We start from the raw sequence: 16,282 nt of genomic DNA on the forward strand, positions 1-16,282 counted from the left end.
GCAGTATTAAATGAGGTAGTTTATGAATTCATATTCCATTCTTGTTTGGTATTCCTGGATTACAGAAAGGTTATTATGTGTATCTCGTGCATATTGATTTAAGAAAACAAAACAAATGAAAAATACTCATCACCATCACCCTACCCCAAACCCTTAAAACCTCTTTTTCCTTTTTTGTTATCTATTTACCTTATTTTATTATGACAGGAAGCACCCTGGGCTTGGGATTTTATAACTCAATACACAAAATCTAGGCATGTGATCCTGAGCAAGCAGCCAACTTGCTAGAACCTCAATCTTCCCATTAACAAGAATGGGGAAAGGGGCCCCTAGCTCTTTCTGGGATATTGGGAAAATATCCCTAAGCTTCTGTCTTGCCCAGAGACTTTCTTCAAACTCAACAGAGAGGTGAAAGTCACAAAGCTGACACTTATGGTTAAGAAAGTACCTGGAATTCCTGGCCATTCCAGAGTAAAGAGCCTGGGGATTCGGTCCTGAGATATGGGACTTGCTGTTTTGGGGGGATTTTTGGAGATACAGGGTCATGTGATGGGAATATGAAAGTGAATGTGACCTTATTCTGTAGTCATAGGCCAGGGACATTTGGGTCACATCTGCAGTATCTCATTGAGTCTTCTTCATGACAAGCTGATGAGAGAGGAATTCTCATCTTCAAATTACAGATGTGGAAGTGAGATGTGACCAGTTAAGTGTCTTTATTTCAGATCATTTAGTGGGAAATACAGAGCTGAAACTCTAACTGGCAGTTTCTAAGAACATTCTTTGTTTACAGGACTGCTCTGCTTTATAAAGGCCGTCTCTGTCCAGGAATATTAAGGCAACATATTGTTAAAATAGAAATTTCACACTTGCTACTACTTTAGCTCGTGATTAACACTTGGGGCACAACTCTGTATCGCTTTAGATTACAGTTATTTAGACCAGGCATGGTGGTTCACCCCCTGTAATCCCAGCACTTTGAGAGGCCAAGGCTGGAGATCACTTAAGCCCAGGAGTTTGAGACCAGCCTGAGCAACATAGGGAGAACCTATACAAATAATTTAAAAATTAGCCAGGTGTGGTGGCACACGCCAGTGGTCCCAGCTCCTTGGGAGGCTGAGGCAGGAGGATTACCTGAGCCTAGGAGACTGAGGCTGCAGTGAGCCATGATTGTGCCACTGTACTCCAGCCTGGGCGACAAAGTGGAACCGTCTCTCAACATAATAATAATAAATTAATTAGTTAAATAAATAGATGACAGTTTTTTACATTTGCTTCCTGTCCTAAGCTGTAAACTCCTCAAGGACAGGAACTACGTCATATTCATCATTGGCTCTCCAACCAAGGAGAATTTTTCCAATTAAGTGTTTGCTGAGTAACTCGATACACGTGTGAATGAAAAAATGACTGAACTCAGAAATGTGCAAATGTGCATCTTGTAGCCCTTGCTTACATGTACAATTCTGAAGAGTGTCAGGAGCAACTATTTTTGACTCCTCATAGCATCCAGGGCAGAGCTCAGTAAGTAATGAATGAAATAGTTAAAATTCCTGGACTGAATTTTCAGTATAATCTTAAGTATCTAAACTCACTGACTTTTGAATTGTTTTCTTACAAGGTGCACATTAAACCATACTAGTTGATGGCAACACACTGCCAATCAAGAATATTAAGAAGACTCCAGAAAAGAGGCCAGGCATGGTGGCTCACACCTATAATCCCAGCACTTTGGCAGGCCAAGGTAGGAGGATTGCTTGAAGTCAGGAGTTCACGACTAGCCTGGGCAATATGGTGAAACCCTGTCTCTACTAAAAGTACAAAAATTAGTCATGCATGGTGGCATGTGTCTGTAGTCCCAGCTACTCAGGAGGCTGAAGCAGGAGAATCACTTGATCCTGGGAGGCAGAGGTTGCAGGGAGCCAAACTGAGATAGTGCCACTTCACTGCAGCCTGGGCAACAGAGTGAGACTCTGAAAAAAAAAAAAAGGAAGAAAGAAATAAAGCAAGAAATTGAGAAAGGAAAGAAAGAAAGAGAGAAAGAGGAAAGAAAAAAGAAAGAAAGAAAGAAAGAAAGAAAGAAAGAAAGAAAGAAAGAAAGAAAGAAAGAAAGAAAGAAAGAAAGAAAGAAAGAGAAAGAGAGAGAGAGAAAGAAAGAGAAAGAGGAAGGAAGGAAGGAAGGAAGGAAGGAAGGAAGGAAAGAAGGAAAAAGAAGATGCCAGAATGCCAGAAGAGAAACCAAAAATTGTAAGGACAGGACAAGTAACATCAAATAAAATACAGTTGCCTATAAGATCTCTTCTCCATAGGAGTTTCTACTTCTTTTTACTACAAACAGCAAAACCTCTGGTCATTCACTGGGAATAGGAGATTCTGTTCTAGTTAATTAGATAAAACTTATTGTTTTAAAGATCTGTATTTAACATGGTATGTATTCTTTTGTTTAATTTTTTGAAAGAAGATCATTTTATTCTCATTAATTTGCAAACCATTCACACCACAACAACCCCTCTGAGGGTGCCATGCAAAGAGTCGTCCCGTCCCAAACTCCACACCATCTCAGCTGACTCCTCCCAGCAAGAACATCTTTCTGCTGCTGTGATTCTGAAGCACAGAAAGCACAGAAGCTACTAATGGTGGAAGGGGGGTTTCCCTGGAGGCTTTACACTTTATCATTTCACTATCAGTTTTAGTTGTTTGCTAAATTAATTTGATCATGAGAGAAAATTTTCCATTTCTTTTATTTATTTATTTATTTATTTATTTATTTATTTTGAGACGGAGTCTGGCTCCGTCGCCCGGGTTGGACTGCAGTGACACGATCTTGGCTCACTGCAACCTCCACCTTCCAGGTTCAAGTGATTTTCCTGCCTCAGCTTCCTGAGTAGCTGCGATTATAGGTGCCCACCACCACGCCCGGCTAATTTTTGTGTTTTTAGTAGAGACAGGGTTTCCCCATGTGGTCCAGGCTGGTCTCAAACTCCTGATCTCAAGTGATCCACCCGCCTCGACTCCCAAAGTGCTGGGATTACAGGTATAAGCCACCGCGCCTGGCCCATCTCTTCAATTTAAACTGTTTGCTTAGGCTGCTCCATTTGCAAACCTGCCCTTCTTCTGCACCTCACTGAAACCCTCACAAAGTTCAAGGTCACTCTGGGTCACTCCAAAAGCCTTCATCTCATAGTGGCAAAGACTAAGCTGCTGCTGGTACGTAGGCAGGGATCCCTGGGGCTCCCGAAGGCTCAGGTCAAGGATGTCAGGCCTTGGGGGCTCAGTATTTACATCCTCCATCAAAGCCCCCAGAAATGGCATGACCCAGTGGGTGTGCAGCACAGAGCCCATGGCCATGCCAGCTGCAGGGATGCCATCAATCTATCAGACCTGGCTACCAGGGCATAACACAGGGGATCCCACTGCAGATGGTGGGGCCATGGCTGGCCGCTGAGCTGTTAGTGCTGGCCTGGGGCAGCTCTCATCCAAGGCACTCAGCTGGCCAGACGCTCTGGCTTCCACAGGCATTGCAATATCTCAGCATCTCAGCATTTACAAGTGCAAAACTGTGAGCATTCATTTACTTTTCAAGCTTCGTCTGTTGGATACTTTTTCATATAAAGTCTGCTGATAGTTTGTACTGATACAATCTGTATCAGAAAGGCAATAGTGCAGGCCTTTCTCATATAGCTAGTTATAATAGAAGTCACTCCATGTTTCCTTCCCAGTTTTTATATAAAATATGAGTTTGTCATTTTAAACATGTTTCAAAACAGGTTTTTATTTAAAATGGCATATGATCATTAAGGAGCACTCACCATAACTTAAACAATCTCATCTAGACTTTTAGTTTCATCAAAGAATGTGCTTTCCTCCAATAATAAGGTAGAAACAGCTCTACCAACACTGTTAGCCTCCTACTTGTGAGATAGAGCAGGAACCTCTCTTAGGGGACTGCTGCACCCCCAACCCCCTGTCCAAGAATGGAAATAAAGGAAAATCTTAAGTTCCTTCAAGGGAAAATATCAAGCACCTAGCTAGCCGTGAGAAGCAAATGAGCAAGTTGATAATCAAGAAAGTAATAGCAGCTTAAAACAACCGCCAAGGAAGTGAGACTCATGAGATGTTTTGGTTCTCTATAGAAACTCAAAATGACATCTTAACATATGTCCCTGAGTTGTTTTTCAGAAACCCGGACCCCCACCAAATGGATTGGCTGGTTCGTAGACCTCATAAGGGGAAACTGAGGACTGAACTCTGACCATTCTTTGTTCTAAATTTCTTCCTGGGAGTCCTGGAGGAAGTCACATCCATGGGTAACCCTAACCTCTGTTTTATAAAGCCTTATCTGTCAGGCATCAGGAGTTTGGGTCTTAACCATGAGCTACTCCATTCCCCTTCCATGGTGCCCTGCAACAAATGCCTCACTTTCTCCTGCTGCAAATCCAGATGCAGTGTTTGGCTTTGCTGCACTGAGCAGGCAGACCCAAGTTTGGTCCACTAACCCACAGAGCAGATGGAGGCTTTTTCATATAAAATCTCCATTTCAAATTTTTCCAAACCCTCAACTTTTTTAATTCCTTTGCTCGTCTTTTCCAAGGATAATTCCTCTGTGTTCCTGATTCCTTTTTTTCTAGCTGGCTCCAGACAGCCTCAAACTTTCTCTTTCCCTTTTGTCTACAAATTGGCTCCAGTCTTTTCTATTCTGAAACAGTTTCCTTCTTTCATTTCAGTGCTTCTGTTTACCGATCTTTTTCTCCTTTCTGTAGCTGCTACATGACTTGAAGCATTAATATGAATGAACCTACTGCCTTATTCCATTTGGGCTACTATAACAAAATACCATGGACCGGGTGGCTTAAACAGCAGACATTTATATCTTCCGGTTCTGGAGGCTGGGAAATCCAAAATAAATATGCTGGCAGATTCCGTTTCTGTTGGGGGCCTGCTTCCTGATTCAAAGACAGCTGTCTTCTCACTGTGTCCTCACATGGCAGAAGGGGTCAGGAAGTCTTTTTTAATAAGGGCACTAATCCTATTTACGAAAGCTCTGCCCACATGGCTTAATCACCAAAGGCCCTGACTCCAAAGACCATCACATTACGGGTCATGTTTTCACACATGAATTTTTGGAGGGACACAAATATTCAGTCTATAGCAGCTAACTACCTTCACTTCCTCAATACCCACTCACTTTTTTAAAGCAACTTGTAGAGCATATGTTACGGTTTGCATGTCCCCTTCAAAATTCATGTTGAACTTAATCCCTAATGTGGTGGTTTTGAGAGGTGGGGCCTTTAAGAATCGATTGGATCTGCCCTCATTAATGGATTAATTCATTCACAGATTAATGCATCAATGGGTTATCGTGGGAGTGGAATCCATAGCTTTATAAGAAAGACCCGAGCTAGCCCGTAAGCATGCTCAGCCCTCTCTCCATGTGACACCCTGTGCAGCCTCAGGACTGTACACACAGTTTCCGCTCTCCCTAGATGTGGCTCTGCCACCTGGGAATTCCCAGCTTCCAAAATGTAAGAAATAAATTTCTTTATAACTTACCCAGTATCATGTATTTTGTTGTAGGCAACAGAAAATGGACTAATACAGCATATATACATACAAATGCACAAACCGTTAACATACAGCTCAATAATAATTATTATTATTATTTGAGATGGAGTCTAACTCTGTCACTCAGGCTGAGGTACAGTGTCGCAATCTTGGCTCACTGCAACCTCTGCCTCCCAGGTTCAAGTGATTCTCCTGCCTCAGTCTCTAGAGTAGCTGAGATTACAGGTGCCCGCCACCACACCTGGCTATTTTTTCTTTTGTGTGTGTGTGTGTGTGTGTGTGTGTGTGTGTGTGTGTGTGTGTGTGTGTGAGGCGGAGTTTCACTCTTGTTGCCCCGGCTGGAGAACAATGGTGCAATCTTGGCTCACCGCAACCTCTGTCTCCTGGGTTCAAGTGACTCTCCTGCCTCAGCCTCACAAGTGGCTGGGATTACAGGCATGTACCACCACGCCCACCTAATTTTGTATTTTTAGTAGAGATGGGGTTTCTCCATGTTGGTCAGGCTGGTCTCAAACTCCTGACCTCAGGTGATCCATCCTCCTCGGCCTCCTAAAGTGCTGGGATTACAGGTGTGAGCCACCATGGCTGGTCTTTTTCTTTTCTTTTTTTTTTTTTTTTTGTATTTGTAGTAGAGATGGGGTTTCACCATATTGGCCTGGCTGGTCTGGAATTCCTGACCTCAAATGATCCACCTGCCTCGGCCTCCCAAAGTGGTGGGATTATAGGCATGTTCCACCACGCCAGGCCAATAAATGTTTACAAAGTGAACATGACCATATGGCTGCCATCAAGATCAAGAAACAGAAGACCAGCACTCCAGAAGGCTCCTTCACCACCCTTCCCCCGGAACTTCCCCACCCCAAAGGGAAGCACTTTCTTGAATTCTGTTACTATGCATTAGTTTTGCCTATTTTAAACTTTACAAAAAGGAATCATAAAAGCATATACTCTTTTGTATCTCACCTTTTTGCTTAATATTATGCCTGGGCAATTCATCCATGCTCATGCATGTAGCAATGGCTTATCCATTCTCATTGCTGTATACATTCTATTGACTATGGTAGGATGTATTTGTCCTTTCTACAATCATTATTTGTTTGTTTCATTGTGTGTTTTGAAACTACAATCGCCTCCCTAGAGGCAATCTTTCAAGACCCTGCTGGTTCTTCTCAGGGCTCAGTCTGATATGGTTTGGCTCTGTGTTCCCACCCAAATCTCACCTCGAATTGTAATCCGCATGTGTCGAGGGAGGGACCTGGTGGGAGGTGATTGGCTCATGGGGGCGGTTTCCCCCATACTATTCTCGTGACAGTGAGGGAGTTCTCATGAGATCTGATGGTTTTAAAGTGGCAGTTTCCCTGTACTCTCCCTCTCCTGTGGCCTTGTGAGGACGGACCTTGCTTCCCTTTCACCTTCTGCCATGATTGTAAGTTTCCTGAGGCCCCTCCAGCCATGCAGAACTATGAGTCAATTAAATCTCTTTCCTTCTATAAATTACCCTGTCTCAGGTAGTATCTTTATAGCAGTGTGAGAACAAACTAATACACAATCCCACCATTCCTCTTTGCTTCTGGACTTATACTAGACTCATGTCCTAGCAGGCCCCTAAAGGCAAGGCACAAGATGTGACCCATGAAGAGGTATACTATACTCCAAAAGGACTACTTGATTTTTCCAATTTATATAGGCAAATCTGGGAAATATGTGTGGAAATGGTCATTAAGGATGCTGGATAATGGTGGAAGAATATAAGATTGGATCAGGTCAAATTTATTGATATGGGACCACTAAGCAGAGAGTCTTCATTTAATGTTGCAGCTTGCGGAGTCAGAAGAAGTTCATTTGCTTGCTTGGATGGCTGGAACATGGACCAAAAAGATTACCCACAGTAAATGAACTCGAAATGCCAGAACTATCCTGGTTACTCTAGAGGAAGGGATTGACAAGCTTATGGAGAAAGAAAAGTTGGAGTGAATTTATCATTTCAGATCTGCTCATCCACCCTGGAACACTTTTTTCCATCTCTGTGAGAAATAAATGTGTGAGGAGAGCCCTACCAACCTTGAAGAGTTCTGGGGTCACTCTCTCACTAGGCAAGAACTTATAGTGGGAGCTGCTGTCACCGAATTGGGAAACCTAAATTTGTGTCCCATATAATATATTTGACATTGAATTTTATGTTTTCTGGTGTTATTGCTACAATTGCCGCTCTTTTTGTCAGACTCAACTGATATATTTTATCCATCCTTTATCTTTTGGGGGTCCTATTTTCAAGTGTGTCTCTTACATTCTCTAAGGTTGTGCATGCACAGCCACATTCTATAATCGAATGGGAGTGGTGTTATATTCAATATTGGGCTTCATCAGGACCTGAAGGCATGTGCATGAATGACATGAAAAAGTGGCACGAACGTCCACAGTCTTCACTCTCACTACCCACTTTCTCTCTCGCAGCCAGCGCCTATGGCCTCATGAAGAGTTCCCTACAATCGGTTGACAAAACATGAAAGATGTCAGGCCTAATTTTAAAATGGATTTTCATGATATACACATACTTCCAGGAAGTGGACAGCTGCAGCACTGCAGCCCCTCTCTAGGACATTCCTGAAGGAAAGGGTGAAGGAAAATCCACCCAGTGGGGACAATTTTGAGCAGTGTACCTGTTGATCAATTTGCTTAGAAGGAGAAATTACCAAATGTGAGATTATATACCAATTCATAGACTGTGACCAATAGTCAAGCAGGATAATTAGGGAATTGAAGGCTTATTATTAGAAAATTGGTAACAAGGAAGTCATAGGAAGAGGTCAGAGGATAAACCTCTCAGAACAGACAGTTACACAAGATATTTCTGTCCCATGTGAATGCTCAAAAACGCTGACCTCAGCAGAGGAGGAGCTGAATAATCAATTGGATAGGATGACCTATTCTGTAGATACCAGCCAGTCTCTTTCCCCAGTCACCCTTATCATCACCCAATAGGCTCATGGACAAGGTGGCCATGGTGTCAGGGATGGAGGTGCCAGGGATGGGATCAGAGATGGAGGAGGCATGGACTCAGCAGCATGGACTTCCATTCACCAAGGTTGAGCTGGCTACAGTTGCTGAGTACCCAATCTGCCTGTGGCAGAGATCAGCACTTAAGTCCCCAATATGGCAGCATTCCCAGGGTGATCAGTCGGATAGGTGGAAAGTTGATTATAATGGACCATTTTCATCATGGAAGGGACAGCATTTTGTTATCAATGGAATAGACACTTGCTCTGGATACAAATTTACATTTCCCATATGTTGTGCTTCTGCCAAACTACCAGCTACGAGTTCACAGAATGTCTATCCAGCATCATGATATTCTGCACAGCATTGCTTCGGAACAAGGAACTCACTTCAGAGTGAAAGAAGTGCAGCAATGGGCCCTTGGTCATGGATTTTACTGGTCTTACTATATTACCCCATCATCCTGAAGCCGCTGGCTTGGTAGAACAGCGCAGTGGCATTTTGAAGACTCCATCACAGTTCCAGATGTGTAGCAATACCTTGCAGGGCTAGGGCAAGTCTCTCTGGAAGGCTGTGCATTCTCTTCATCGAAGGCCAATAGGTGATGCTTTTCCTCCCATAAGCAACATTCACAGGTCCAGGAATCTAGGGATGGAAATGAAAGGGTCATCACTTGCAATTACCTCTAGCAACTCACCAGCAAAATGTTTCCTTTCTTTTCCCAAAGCCTTATGCTCTGTTGTCCTAAATGTCTTTGTTCCAAAGGAAGGAATGGTTCCACCAGGAGACACAACAATGATTATACTGAACTGCAAGTTAAGACTGCCACCTGAAGCCTCTGAATCTGCAGGCAAGCAGGGAAGTTACTGTGCTGGCTGGGTTGATTGATCCACACTACAAATGGGGAAACTGGACAGCTACTCCATAATAGAGGTAAGGAAGAATATATCTGGAATACAGAAGACTGCTTAAGATATCTCTTAATATTACCAAGCTCTGTTATTAAAGTTAATGGAAAGCCACTACCCCAACCACGCAGGACTACTAATGGCCCAGATCCTTCAGGAATGAAGATGTGGGTTATCCCACCAGGTGAAAACACATACACAGCTAAGGGCAAAGGGAATACAGAATGGGTAGAAGGTAGTTATAAATGCGAGCTACATAAACATGACCAGTTACAGAAATGAGCATTATAATTGTCAAGAGTATTTCTTCCTTATTTTGTTATGAATGTGTTTGTGACTCTGTGTGTGCGCTTGTGTGTGTGTGTTTGCGAATATCTGTTTTCTTCCTTTTCTTTTTTCTTTCTTTCTTTCTTTTTTTTTTTTTTTTTTTTTTTTGAGATGGAGTCTTGCTCTATCACCCAGGCTGGAGTGCAGTGGCATGACCTTGGCTCACTGCAAGTTCTGCCTCCTGGGTTCACGCCATTCTCCTGCCTCAGCCTCCTGAGTAGCTGGGACTACAGGAGTCCACTACCACGCCCAGCTAACTTTTTTGTATTTTCAGTAGAGACAGGGTTTCACCATGTTAGATAGGATGGTCTTGATCTCCTGACCTCATGATCTGCCTGCCTCGGCCTCCCAAAGTGCTGGGATTACAGGCATGAGCCACCACGCCTGGCCTGTTTTCTTCCTTTACTTATTCTCTTCTTATGCAACGTAAAATTCGTTGACTTGATGTCATAGTATTAAAATGCTAACTTTACATCATAGTATTTGTTGTCAAGGAGATAACAAAGGATATCAAGGAGAAGAGTAAACATCACCCAAGGATTTTACATCCTCTTCTGGGGAAAGGGTCAGTGCGTTTTCAGTTGTGCACAGTTGTATCATTTTAGGTGGAAGCATGACCTTGTTATTGTCGCTATTTGGAAAGTAAGTATGGTTTAAGGAGCTGGGTATGGGTGTCAAGTTGACATAGGGTAAATTTGTGATGGGTTATTTTATGCGTCAATTTAGGTAGGTCAAGATAACCAGATATTGATCAAACATTATTCTAGATGTTTTGTGCAGGTATTTTTAAGAGGAAACTAACATTTAAATCAGTTCACTGAGTAAATCTGACTATCATCCCTAATGTGGGTGGATCTCATCCAATCAGTTGGAAGCTTTAATAGTAAATTTCATGGTAAAAGACTGACCTCCCCAAGAAGAAGAAAGGCTGTCAGCAGACATCTTTTGGACTCATACCAAAGAAACTCTTCCCTGCCAGCCTGCACTGTATACTTTGGTTTTGCCAAGCCTCCACAGTCTCATGAATCAATTCCATCTGAGTACTATATACATCCTGTTAGCTTTATTTCTCTGGGGAATCCTTACCATTATAGAGATGTTTTCCACATTTTATGGTAAGAATTCTTGGGCACATTCTACCAAAACTGCAACAAACTACGTTGTTTATTACCCTTTTTTTTTCTTGATCAGGTATATCAGTTATGACTATTTTATTAGGCTTTTATTAGGCTTTACGAAATGTCGTATTTTTTAATTGAATAAATATACTGATTTGTGTTTGTTCTGCGTTCACTAAATTTTCTTTTATTCTTATTATCTCAAGGGTTGATATGTGCTTTCTCATCCTTATTTATTCTTCAGCCATTAAAAATTCTCATCTTTTCCTCTTGTGCAAATCCTCTTGCCTAATTATCTTTTTGTTATTAATAGCATTGCATTTTAGTCATTTATGAGTCTGTAGGAAACATATTTTTAGGAACTTTTCATGTGTGGCCTATTTCAGTTTGTTTTTTAATGTTCTATGCGTCTGACAAAAAATTTATTATATATTGGTTTAAAATTCTATTTAGACCTAAAAGATAAATCTTGTTAATTATGTTACTCAAGTTCTCTATAGTCTTACTTAGTTTTTCCTTTCTTTATTTTGTCATTTCTTGAAACATGTCATAAGTTTCCCAACATAATTGTGGATGTGTCTATTTTTCATGTTAATTTTTGCCTTATTTATGTGTTACTAGTTATGTATTTATAGTGGATATATTCTTGACTGGCTTTTCACCATTAAATAAATCAATGTTTGTCCCATATATTTTTCATTGAATTATGTGTGGTACAGTGTTATTATTATTACTTTTGCCTTTCTTTTTGCTATTGTTTACCTGACATATTTCATCCACCCCTTTACATTGTATATTTCTGGTCACATTTTCAGGTGTGTCCCTTGAACACAACCTATAGCTAGACTCTACTTACATACCAGAATACCTCTGTATTTTATTAGCAATGCTTAACAATCAATTAATGCTGCTGTTATTACTGATATGTTTAGACTTATTAATGTCATTTTATTGTATGTTTTCTTTTTCTATACTTTCTGGTTTTCTTTTTGTTTCCATTTCTGCCTTTTGCTACATTGACAGATCATTGTTTGTTCCATTTATTTTTCTTTTGTTGGGAAGTTGTTCATTCTAAATCCTTATCTTTGTGACCAAAAAAGATGTATGCTAAGATGAATCTTTAGCTTTCTAGCCTACATACATTTCTAACATACATTTTATCTTCTAAATTTACAGTATTGTTGTGATCTCAACATACAGGGCAAGAGCGTTTGCACACTTTTGCCTCCCTCCAGGTGTAGCCTGTTTTCTGAGCATGCAGGCTGCTTGCCACAGCCCTATATTGGTATCTTTCTAAGGTGCTACCCGTACTTGGAGCTCAGCCCCCACCTCACGCATTAGGTTGTGAGCAAATGACTCTCTTGTCTGTGTTGAGTAGTAGAGACTCATTCATCTTGCAGTTCAAGATGCAACTGTGCAATAATTATCCTGAAGACGGCCATAATGCTCTCTCCTGTTCCTTGGGCTTTTTGTCTCTGGGGTTGGAGCTCCCTGGAACCTATCTTGCCTGGACAGCATGTTTAATGAGCTAAGATTTTCCCTAGTTACTTTTCTCCATAGAGCTGATCCTGACTGATTTCATATCAAAGATTCTTCAAAATTTCTGGTGCATTGATTAGACTTTTGTTTTCCCATATGATATGGATTTTTTTTGCTTTGTTCTAACATAATGTTTTCATGGGATAATTATGACAATGGAAGGAGGGCATGTGTGCTTCGACTGCCATTTTGACCCATTCTCATTCCCCTCTATGTTCTCTTTTAATCTGTACCAGCCACATTCATCTAATAATGACCCTATGGGCACATATGGTTTGCTTTTCTTCCTGCAAGCCTTGCTTATTCTAGACAGACTCTTGCTACATATTTCTTATATTATTCTTTGTTTATCTTAAGGGCTTTCTGTTCCTTGAAGATGTACCTTTTCCTCACATTTAAATGTTAATATTTTCCTCCACTCAATTCTTATGGTCCTAAATGTGAATCTCTGTTATGAGTAAGTTGTAGCATAAATAAAAATTTAATATTTGTGGGCCAAGCACAATGACTCACACCTGTAATCCCAACACTTTGGGAGGCCAAGGCAGGAGAATCACTTGAGCCCAGGAGTTCAAGACAAGCCCGGGAAACATGGCAAAACCCCATCTCTACCTAAAATACAAAAAAATTAGCCAGTTGTGGTGGTGTGCACCTGTAGTCTCAGTTACTTAGGAGGTTGAGGTTGGAGGATTGCTTGAGCCTGGGAGGTTGAGATTGCAGTGAGCCGTGATCACAGCACTGCACTTCAGCCTGAGTGACAAAGTGAGACCCCATTAAAAAAAAAAAAAAGCATTAAATATTTGTGAACTTATTACCTCCTGAGAACAGAGTATGTTATCTTTCCTCTCTTTGGATTCCCATTGCATATAACAATGCCATCCTTATAGTGGGAAAAACATTTGTGACTAAAATTGAATTAATTTGAATTCTCCTATCAATAAAAGAAAATTCTTCTGTATAGTGTGCTTGGACTGAACAGTTCTATGATCATTGTTTATTTATTGTATTATGTACTATTTTTTATAACATCGAATATTTGTTGAGAAGTATAATAAAATAAATTACACTGGTGATTAACTTTTGTCCTTAAATTGAATTGACATCTTTGTAACCCCCCTCAACATTTTCATATGAAGAACCCCAAGAAGAATATTAAAATATTAGAATATTTCTTCTTTGTTCATTACTTATAGACATTAGCTGCTATCAAGTATTTTCTTAAATAATGCTATCTACGCAGCACACACACCCTTAATCTCGTGCAGGGAGTGCTACGCTGAGGCGAATCATTATTTTTCACAACACTGTCCCCTAATCATTCACGCTGCTCAACCTCATCACAGGCCTTTCCATCAGAGTGTGTCTCCATGGTAACACAAGCCAGATTTGGCCATTTGGTTACAGCTTGGAACACAAAGGTCACTTGAAGGTTTATGACATTTGGATTTTGGAGCACATTTACAAAACTACAAATTCTACATGGTTTTGACATTTGGATGCAATCTTTATTAATAGTATCTTTCCCTTGGCATACATATATGTTTCCTTTTGGATTATGTTTGTTTATTGGACAAAAGCAGCCAATGTAACCAAGTTTAATACAATTCAACGTTTTTCTTCATTACATTTTTTTCCAGAAAATAATACTTTGTGCTTAAAAAGTGCTATGCAAGAAAATCATTGGAAAATATAAATCACTGAGATTGCTAAAAATATCTCGAACTGCCAAAACTAAAAGGTTGATTATGGATTTTTTCATCATGGTCTCTTTTACCTCAATATACAATTATGTTTTAAATGTGTATTGAAGTGGGATAACATAATTATTTAATTTGTCAACATTCTTTGCTATATTTTTATGTCCAGAAAGTATTTGATTTGTAGATAGAAAGAATAAATGTATTTTTATTGAAATATAATAATTTGCATTTAAATGGGAGAGTGTCTAAAAAAAGGAAAGTTTTAAGTCTTTAAGAAAGAAAATATTTAAAATCTTCAGTCATGTAAAAGAAAATTTAAATATTAGAAAAAGCATATTTGTTTGTGTATAATAAGGCTCAATACGAGAGTCAATATTTTTCAAATATATCTATTTAAAATAATAATAGCGTGAACTCTGGATGAGGAGCTTGCAGTGAGCCGAGATCACGCCACTGCACTCCAGTCTGGGCAACAGAGTGAGACTCCATCTCAAAAAAAAGTAAAAATTAATAATAATAATAATAATAATAATAATAATAATAGCTAGCACTTCCTCATCACTTTCTATGTGCCTGGTTCTGTTTTAAATACTTTATAGATATCAAATCATTTAATCCTCACGGTGACTCTATCTTACCAATGATCTCCATTTTACCAATGAGAAACTAATGCACAGAGACAGTCATACTTGCTCAAAGTTATACAACTACTACTGGCATAATCAGGATTCAAATCCAGGTAGTCTGGTTCCAAAGCCTAAATTAGCCTCTAGCCCTCTAAATTAAGGGGATTACAATCAAAATTTGCATAAGATTATTTCTTCAGAATTAGAAAACACCTTGAGGCCAAGTGCAGTGTCTCACACCTGAAATCCCAGCACTTTGGGAAGCTGAGGCTGAAGGATCACTTGAAGCCAGGAGTGTGAGACCAGCTTGGGCAACATAGAGAGACCCCATCTCTACAAAAAAATACAAAAATTAGCTAGGTACCTGTAGTCGCAGCTACTCAGGAGGCTGAGATGGGAGGATCACTTGAGCCTGGGAGGTAGACGTTGCAGTAAGCCGAGATCATACCACGGCACTCCAGCCTGAGCAAGACAGAGTGAAACTCTGTCGAGAAAGAGAGAGAGAAGGAAGGAAGGAAGGAAGGAAGGAAGGAAGGAAGGAAGGAAGGAAGGAGGGAGGGAGGGAGGGAGGGAGGGAGGGAGGGAGGGAGGGAGGAAAGAAGGAAGGAGAGAAAAAGGAAAAATTATATTCATCTACACAAATAAGCACCTGAAAATAGCTATAAAAACAGAATGAATTTAAACAGGCATTTTTTTAAATTATGGGTTTTATTTTTCTCAACAAGAAACTTAAAAGTAGGCAGTTAAGGACCAGTACGGTGGTTCTACAATACCTTCAAGAGAATGATTTCCTCTTGAATTTCTTCTTAGCCATCCTCAGTGAGTGCCTTAATGCTCAAGCTTATTAATTCATGGTGACAAGAGGGCTGCACTTGATCCAACATCACTTTTGGATTCCAGTGAGCAAGAAGAAGATGAGTAAATGAGAAAAAGATATAAGCTAGGTGAGTTTCTCCCCCTTAAACAACTTTTTTAGAAACCCCTCACAGTGATTTTAGACATTGCAGCTACCTAAAACTTTTATATGAACAAACTGAGTAGCAAGGAAAGCTGATTAAAAAAAAAAAAAAAAAGAAGGACCAGGTGCAATGGCTGACGCCTGTAATCCCAGCACTTTGGGAAGCTGAGGCAGGTGGATCACAAGGTCAGGTGTTTGAGGCCAGCCTGGCCAACGTGGTGAAACACCATCTCTACTAAAGATACAAAAAAAATTGCCAGGCACGATGGCATGCACCTGTAATCCCAGCTACTCAGAAGGCTGGGGCAGGAGAATCGCTTGAACCCAGGAGACGGAGGTTGCAGTAAGCCGAGATTGTGCCACTGTACTCCAGTCTGGATAACAGGGTGAGACTCCATTTCAAAAAAAAAAAAAAAAAAAGAGAGAGAGAAGAAAAAGATAGGTCTGTGACTGAGTATATTGCCACTCTGATCAAAATCAGAATCTAAGAGTAAAGAAAGGTTATTGAGGCAGGTCTAGAATAGCTTTCGCTCTAGAGCTAGTTTGTCCT

The 16,282-nt window shown here is 40.5% G+C and overlaps 1 long non-coding RNA gene across 2 annotated transcripts in view; it reads right to left on the bottom strand.

Annotated features, from left to right (window-relative positions):
• Positions 1–8,308: 8,308 nt before the first annotated feature.
• LOC135965035 (uncharacterized) overlaps positions 8,309–16,282 on the bottom strand; it is a 50,314-nt gene continuing 42,340 nt past the window's right edge. For both annotated transcript variants that reach the window (XR_012417540.1, XR_010577876.2), the window contains 2 exons: positions 15,139–15,258; positions 8,309–9,201 (listed from right to left, as the gene is read on the bottom strand). This is a non-coding gene — a long non-coding RNA (uncharacterized lncRNA). The remainder of the gene's footprint in view (positions 9,202–15,138; positions 15,259–16,282) is intronic.

The sequence above is a fragment of the Macaca fascicularis genome, chromosome 9 (assembly GCF_037993035.2).
Source record: "Macaca fascicularis isolate 582-1 chromosome 9, T2T-MFA8v1.1".
Classification (NCBI taxonomy): Eukaryota; Metazoa; Chordata; class Mammalia; order Primates; family Cercopithecidae; genus Macaca; species Macaca fascicularis.